General features: G+C 39.6%; 1 protein-coding gene across 1 annotated transcript in view; it reads left to right on the top strand.

The window, feature by feature from the left end:
* The first annotated feature begins 7,949 nt into the window (after positions 1–7,949).
* Positions 7,950–9,155, top strand: part of LOC134795660 (uncharacterized) — a 117,637-nt gene continuing 116,431 nt past the window's right edge. Inside the window, exon 1 of the mRNA XM_063767574.1 lies at positions 7,950–7,960. The gene's annotated coding sequence lies outside the window, so the exon portion shown is untranslated. The remainder of the gene's footprint in view (positions 7,961–9,155) is intronic.

Here is a 9,155-nt window from a genome sequence, read left to right as displayed (position 1 = left end):
AACACAGCCAGACCGGAGTCACTGGTATCCCTAGAACCGTCCGTATAAATGTGACAGTAATTTGAGTAGGTCGATGTAATAAAGTCAGTACACGTTTTTCGTAAATTGACTCGGTTACATTGGCGTTTAGGTACATTCATGTTACTAATGTTATACTTTAAAACCCCGGTTAAATCCACATCGCTGATCCACGTGTTTAAGGAAAATATCTCCAATTGACTAGTTGTATACATTTGTTCCGATTTGAGATACTCATGAATTTCGACTAATAATGGCTTCCTTTTCCGCCTCCAGAACCGATTTTGAGTGCTCGCGGCAAGGTGGTCTACTATACCAATATTTTCAGTGGGATCGAATGATTTCGTTTTGAGCCAGTATTTACTCGCCAAATAGAATCTACGGATATAAAGCGGTGGGAGGAGAAGTTCACTTTCCATAACATGTATTGCTGTACTCTTAATAAATCCCCCTATTGTACGCATGCACTGATTCTGCAATTTATCTAACTTGCTTAAACTTTTTTTGGCACTAGTATCATATAAAAAACTGGCATAGTCCATTCGGCTACGAATAGATGCGATATATAGTCTCCTTAAATAAGTCTGATGCATACCCCATCCAGGACCAGCTAAAACTTTAAAAACATTTAAATATCGGAAAGCTTTTTCTACAATAACCTTTATGTGTTTGTTCCAATTTAAATTCCGGTCTAGCCAAAGGCCCAAATATTTTATATCGTCTACAAGCTCTAAAAGTGTACCATTTATTTTAAGACGAATTGGATCCTTTAAGAAACCTCTTTTAAACACACAAACTTTACTCTTTGATGCCGAAATGTCCAACCCTATACATGTTAATAAATCATGAAAGATATCAAGCGCGGCTTGCAATTTTTGTATACTCTCACCTAGTTTATTGCCTGTAACAAATATAACGAAATCATCAGCATACTGCGAGATGTGTATATCCTCGTAATTTTTGACGGTCTTACAAATATTTAAGGTTGCCAAATTAAAAAGAAAAGGTGACATAGGGTCCCCTTGTGCTAGGCCTTGACTGGTACTTCTACAAATAACCGACCTATCCTCTATAAATATTATTAATCTGTGAGCTAGTTCAGCTAATATTTCACGTGCATCTGTTATTTGTGCACGCTTTTTGGAAATAATTATATCTCTGGCGTCAACAATCGGAATCTTTTTTTGAGTTGAGGGATTGCGATGTTGAGGCTTGATTTTTGATCTGAAAGAAATTCAATCAAGATTAATTTTATCGTGAGCAATCCAAGCTATTCAATAGCAATACACAACAGTATAAGCAAGTTTATTTTTATTCCGTCGTATTTGTATGATATCCTTTAAACTCTTGTCAATTAAAGGCATATCCAGATTAGTAAATTTTTCGCCAATCTGATTCAATTGCCCGATCGAATCAGGAGGTGCGGACGCAAATACCAATTTGGCTCACCGAATTCAACCACCGATAATGACCGATATTACCGATAAAATGAGGTGCGGACGCAAGAATACCAATTTGTGAGGTCAGTATTTTCGTTCTGGGGCATTTATTCAATTTCATCATCATCATCATCATCTCAGCCATAAGACGTCCACTGCTGAACATAGGCCTCCCCCTTTTTTGGGGGGTGAATGCCATAATCGCCACGCTTGGCAAGCGGGTTGGCGATCGCAGTCGAGTACACCGAATTTGAGGGACGCTGCTGCCCGTCCACCGGTGGTCTTGGACGTGGTTTAAGGACATACCCGTTTATTCAATTTAGAGGGCTCTAATATCACCATAAATCTAAAATTGGAGATTGACGCCAATTTCATTACTGATCAAATCGACCGATTCGATCAGTCCCGAAGGAATAAGGAAGTCTTCGTTAAATAATACAAAAAGAGAGTGTGTAACTCAGAAACTTATGTCAGCTCCAACGGTCTACTTCTGTTAAAAACTATTAATAAGAATTCTCTGTAAAGGCTTCGTCACACAGGCGCGTTTTCCGGGCGGCGCGTGAGCGGGGCGCGCCGCGTAGCTAAAGCCCCTCATTCACACTCCTACCTTGTCGTCCGCCTCGCAGGACTACGGCGTAAGATATAGCTCACACACCATCCTACGTTGTAGTCCGCCTCGCAGGACTACGGAGCAAGAAATAGCTCACACACGGTACTAAGGGCCTACCGCGAACCACGTTGAACGTGCTGCCTCCCTGTCACACTTACGTACGAATTTACACGCGCGACAGAGGGGCAACACGTAGAACGTGGTTCGCGGTAGGCCCTCTGTTTTGCCGTCCATCACGTACTGATTCGTTTCTCACAAGTGTCGGTCTGTGGTCGGTCTACTTACTCTTGAAAATGTTACGTGCAATTTAAAAAAAGAAAATAGCTCTTTTGCTATGTATTTTCTTGTTTTTGGATAAAAATAAAAAAGAGTGTGGGAAAAGAAACTGCTAAACTTCGCCAGAGAACGTCATATTTCTTAAGTATTGGTAATAATTGTTGCAATGCCTATTCCTCCATTGTTTGTTGGAGTAATTGGGTGATTTCTGGTCCCAAAAACAGCGATTCCTTTATAAATTTCAAAAAAATGGCGCGCACTGTTGTTATACCTACGTCAAACACGGTAGTCCTCAACGTAGGACGACAAGCCACACACAATCCTACGCGGCGGACTACAGCGGTGGGCGGGGCTTGTAGGATTTGTAGGACCCAAGTGGCATCCTACTTGAGTTTGTAGAACGGCTCGTAGTCCGCAACCCCCATACACAATCCTACCCAACGAGGCGGATTACGAGGCGGACTACAAGGTAGGAGTGTGAATGGGGGGCTTAACAGACTATCGCACCGCACCGTGACCTTGGAGTGTCGCACCCATAAGTGACAGCGAGAAACGTATATCTCTTTTCTTTGTCAGTAGAAAAAGGCGGCAAATTGGAAAAATATAGGCGCGAAGGGATATCATCCCATAGCAAATTTTAATTTCGCGCCTTTTTTTACTGACAAGATTTGCTTGACCACCTATAGCTACTTTACATATAAAACGCTCACGACCCGCTCGCGCGCCACCCGTAAAACGCTCCTGTGTGACGAAGACTTAAGTATAGTTCGTCAAACCAATTTGACAGTCAGTAAGCCCCCATTCGCACGACAGCGTTTTCAACGCGCGTTAAAAAGCGCTTGAATCTGTTCGCACTCTAAATTCGACTTATCGACCAAAGCTTAAAGTCTAAAATCCAACAACACTGGATAAAAAGCGCCACCGCTGTCGTGTGAATACATAAATGGTTATCCATTTGTGTCATTCAAACGCTTTTTAACGCGCGTTGAAAAAGCTATCGTGCGAACGGGGCCTAAGAACCAGGAAAACTATACTCATTTAAAACCCTGTAAAGTAGCTAACACACTATCGCACCGCACCGCGACCTTGGTGCGTCACACTCATGAATGAGAGCGAGAAACAGATATCTTTTTCTCGCCCTCACTTACCGGTGCGAAAGGTCGCGGTGCGGTGCGATAGTGTGTTACTACTTTAAATTCGCAAATTGCAGGCACCTTTCTCTGTCATTTTATTCTAATTATAGCTGGTCAAGCAAATCTTATCAATAAAAAAAGGCGCGAAATTCAAATTTTCTATGGGAAGAGATCCCTTCGCGCCTAAATTTTTCAAATTTGCCGCCTTTTTCTACTGACCAGATCTGCTTGACCAAGTATACATTTCATGGATCGGAGAATAATTGTTTCCGTCTGGAAGAAAAATATATCTCTTTCTCGCTCTTACTTATGCGTGCGACGCACCAAGGTCGCGGTGCAGTGCGATAATATATTAGCTACTTAACCTTACCATTATCTGCTTATTTTTTGCGCATGGCAACATTATTGAATCGTAAACTTAAAAATCATCGCCCATCCCTAGAATATCACTCTATGTGTCAAATATTTATAGTCTGTGGTGTGGAGCGAAAAGTGGACGCCAATTATTGGGCTGTACATTCTTGGGTTGAGCAATCCCGGGTCGAGCATTCTCGGTACGGGCCAATAATATGCGACCAATATTCGGCATCCACTAAATGGATTCGTATTATTGGGTCGTGTATTATTGGGTTGAGCGTTATCAGGGTGTACAAGCTCGGTCCGTGCCAATAATATGAAGCCACTCTTTTAACAGGGCAGTAGTGTACAACCCAATAATACGCATCCAAAAAAGTGGACGCCAATTATTGGGCTGTACATTATTTGGTCGTGTATTAACCGGACTCTCGTTGATCAACGTGCCGGGCCGCGTAGCAGTATGAAGGTGATATAACAATTAAAGTATTATCTTAATCTTTTACCTTCTAGTTTGCGTTTTTGTCCTCCAGCAGAAACCACTGTAACATAATCAAACATTTTAATTTACTTGGCTGAATTTAGTTAAAGAAAAGCGGCCATGTGCGAGTCGGACTCGCCCATGAAGGGTTCCGTAGCAGCAAGTAAGTAGTAACATAATAAAATTGCGGTTTACTATTTATAACGTATTTAAAAAAACTACTTACCAGATCTCGTTCAAACCAATTTTCGGTGGAAGTTTGCATGGTAATGTACATCATATATTTTTTTAGATGTATCATTCTCTTATTTTAGAAGTTACAGGAGGGGGGGGGGGCACATTTTACTACTTTGGAAGTGTCTCTCGCGCAAACTATACAGTTTATAAAAAAATGATATTGGAAACCGCAATATCAATTTTGAAGACTTATCCATAGACACCCCACACGTATGGGTTTGATGAAAAAAAAATTGAGTTTCAGTTCTAAGTATGGGGAACCCCCAAAATTTATTGTTTTTTTTTTTGTGAAAATCTTAATGTGGTCCACAGAATATATCAACTTACCAAGTTTCAACAGTATAGTTCTTATAGTTTCGGGGAAAAGTGGCTGTGACATACGGACGGACAGACAGACAGACAGACAGACAGACAGGCAGAAAGGCATGGCGAATTCATAAGGGTTCCGTTTTTTTGCCATTTGGCTACGGAACCCTAAAAATCAGTAACAAATATAAATACCAATAAATAAATACCTACCTTTTTCTGAATTTTCAAACTCTGGAACAATAGGAAATAACGATAGAGTTTCGTCCGAGAGGGGCGCATTAAGATTTAGGCTTGGTATAGCATTTCTTTTCAGCCTGTTTCCATTTTTGTTGAAATCAGTAGGTGGAAAATGATTTACACAAATAAATTTATTTTCGTTTAGCCTTTGTATTGGTAAATAAGCCAAATCTTCATTGCCTGTTAATTTTACCCATAATCGACATCTGAAATAAAGGGATTATCGATAAGTTGTTCGCACACTATTCGTGTTACCAAGTTTTTTACAAGAAGAACCTATTCACAGAATGTTTTCGTTTTAATTAAGGATTGTAAACGATAAAATCGGGCAAGTGCGAGTCGGACTCGCGATGAAGGGTTCCGTACCATATATAAAAAAAAGGCAAAAAAAAAACGGTCACCCATCCAAGTACTGACCACTCCCGACGTTGCTTAACTTTGGTCAAAAATCACGTTTGTTGTATGGGAGCCCCATTTAAATCTTTATTTTATTCTGTTTTTAGTATTTGTTGTTATAGCGGCAACAGAAATACATCATCTGTGAAAATTTCAACTGTCTAGCTATAACGGTTCGTGAGATACAGCCTGGTGACAGACAGACGGACGGACGGACGGACGGACGGATGGACGGACGGACGGACGGACGGACAGCGAAGTCTTAGTAATAGGGTCCCGTTTTACCCTTTGGGTACGGAACCCTAAAAACTACTCCAAACTAATTAAATTAGTATCTGGTAACCACTCAAAATGAAAATATCGCATAAAACATCAGTTTACCGACCTGTTCGGGTCAAGCGGAAATCTGGCCAAAAATATATCAGAAGTTACTTTTCTTACACGTCTGACCCCACAAACTTCACATTTTCTTAGTGATTTGCCCCCCATTTAAGTAAAAGATAAAGTATTGTCTTAAACATATCTTAAACACAGAAATAATCATTTAACATTACCGCTTTCACGAAAATTTAAAATGACGGTTGACGTTTTACCGATCATACCAACCTAAAGAAAAGTAAGTATAATACGTCTATGTTGAAAGCAAGTATGGTATGTGCTACCACAATGCAACAGCGGTCATTTTAATTCGATAAGATTATTTCTATGCCTCAATGTTGGTAACAAGTACGTTCCTAATTTATCATAGTATGGGGTGTCGATGGGCTGGGGCCGCCGAACGCCCGCCTGAACGCTCGCACCGCACGTTTCCCGCGCTTACGCTTCGAAATGCCGAAACCACGTAATTATTGTGCAGTAAATGGGTGTAAAAGTCAAAAAACAAAGGAAAAGGGCTATAATAAAGATTCATCTTTTTATGGCGAGCTAAAGGTCCCACCTGAAACGTTTAATAATTATATTGAAGGGTTAGAAAAAGTATTTTTAAATAATTTTGACGACGTAATAATTAACCGGCCTGGTAGCACCGTATTACAAATTTTAAAAACCGTTGATTTTCCGTTGCTTTGCTCCTGAGTATTTATGAAAATTATTTACGCGATTTAGGATATTTACAACTATAAAATTTAATAACAGAGAATTCCGAGAAGGGAAAAAATTATAAATCATTATATAAAACTAAAACATTTGATTGACTAATAAAAAATATGGTTGATCCGCAACATTCGTTTTATTACAATAATCATCATAGGTAGATGCCTACAACCCTAGCGCATTCTTACGATGACGCGTTAGCACGTGACTCGCACGGCGGGCAACACAGTCTCGACTCTTTGTGCGCGTAGTTATGGTACATTTCTTCTTGTCCTGAGCAGCAGGTATTATTATTAAGGTTTTGTAGGCTATTATAGCGTAGGTATTTTCGCTTTTCTTTGGGAATGAAGTATCTGTTACGTAGTAACTATTTATTAATCTGTGGTGTCGGCGACTCACGGTGGAGTCAAACCATGCACTAGTGATGCACTTGCATATCTTGAGAACTATCTGCCTTTGACACCGTTAAAATTTAATTTTGAATTATTCACCCTTCAAGAAATTATAAAGTCTATTAAAGACATTAAACTTAAACAATCAAAGGATGTGAATGATATGTCAACCCACATACTAGGATATCTACCTGCAAATTTAGTGTCCCTACTACTAAAGTTATTTAATGATTGCGTTCTGACGGGAAAATTTCCAAATGCACTTAAAATTATAAAAGTGCAACCGGTATATAAAGGAAAAGGTGAAATGCATCTTCCAAAATCGTATCGTCCAATATCATTGATTCCTATAGTTTCAAAAATCTTTGAGCGCCTCCTTAGTGCCAGAATTCTAAAACACCTAGTCTCAAATAATGTTCTGAATGAGCATCAATATGCATATCGAGCGGGCCGCTCGACTGTGAGTGCGGCGCGCGACGTCGTGGCGCGCGTGCTAGCGCACCTGGAGGGCGGGCGTCAGGTCGCGGCGATATTCTGTGACCTCTCGCGCGCCTTCGAAATGGTCGACCACGCGCTGCTTTTGGCAAAGATGTCTCGATACGGTATTGAAGGTGAATTTCACAAATTAATAGAATCATTTTTAAGCAATCGTAAGCAGTGTACCTACGTCTTAAATGCAAAGTCTAACCTGGAAACCATGGCTGATGCGGCGGTTCCTCAAGGCTCGACAATGGGAAATTACCTGTTTCTTTTGCTTGTCAATGATATCACATCAGCATGTATCGGCCCAGAATATGTTATGTTCGCGGACGATACATGCATCATAGTTAATACAGATAATTTATTAGACTTAAAATCCAAACTGAGAGAAGTTATGAAACTAATATCTCGATGGTTCACAGTCAATGGTATGTGTCTAAACGTAGACAAAACCAATATAATTCATTTTCAACTGCGCAAAACTAACAACAGTATGCTCGATATAAGTTTGAATGATGTACTTGTGCCGCAAGTTGATAGCGTAAAATACCTAGGATTTGTAATTGACGAGGGGCTATCGTGGGCATCACACATAGATGAAACTTGTAATAAGCTGTCTTCAGCGTCCTATGCATTATCCAGGTTGGCTCCCAGTCTGTCTATAGTTAATTTAAAAAAAGCATACTATGGATACTTTAATTCCATTATAACCTACGGAATTGATTTGTGGTGTACCGCAGCTGATCGTGACAGGATATTCAAAATCCAAAAACGTGCCATCCGGGTTATTGCTAAAAAACCTGTTGAATACCCGGCACAAGAACTATTTAAAAAACTCAAAATCTTAACTTTGCATAGCATTTACATCCTTGAGGCTTGCAAATACGTCAGACTGAATCTAAGCTCATACATGACCACCGCGCAGCGTCTCGGCTGCGACGCGCGCCGCCGCCCGCACCGTGCCGCGCGCCCGCCTAGCCAAAACTCGCAAGTCGCTCGCTGTGTTTGGCGTTAAAATCTATAATGCTCTTCCAGCAGATATTAAAAATTCACCAAACGATGCAATCTTCCTTAAAAAATTAAAAGAATATCTTCTAGGCATGGCCTTTTATAGCATTGATGATTTTTTCGAATCATAGAATATCATCACTAATCCAAAAAATATAGGTAAAATTTGTCAGTAAATAAGAACAAAAAACTACACTCATCCTTTTCTTTTGGGTGCTAGTACTAGTGTAAGACAAAGATAATATGATTCTCTCTGACAATGTTTGAAATGAGACAATTAAATGCAAAAATTAATGTAAATATATAATATTCAGATAATATTAATATCAATATGTTATAATAATTAATCAGCAAATACCTGAAATGTAAAATAACAGTTAGATATTGTACATATATTTATTGACTTGTAAAATGATTGCCTTTTACCAATAAAACATCTGAATCTGAATCTGAATCTTGATTACTTAATGTTTACTCAGTTCCCCAAAAGACGGCACTGTGCAATGAGGGGCAAGTAATTTACTGTCGTTTAATTTTGTTGTATTATTAAATCAACATAATTATTCAATTAAATTTGTTCTAAACTTAGAGTTAATTTGGCAAAATCCTTCCTCGGTGGCTTATTCATGTCAACACGTATTAAATTCAGCGCCATCTGTTAGTTTACCATGGTACTCCTGTAGTGGTAGCACA

This window comes from Cydia splendana, chromosome 12 (genome assembly GCF_910591565.1).
Source record: "Cydia splendana chromosome 12, ilCydSple1.2, whole genome shotgun sequence".
Lineage (NCBI taxonomy): Eukaryota > Metazoa > Arthropoda > Insecta > Lepidoptera > Tortricidae > Cydia > Cydia splendana.
Note: the sequence above shows the minus strand (reverse complement) of the source record. Positions and strands in the feature narration are given on the sequence as shown.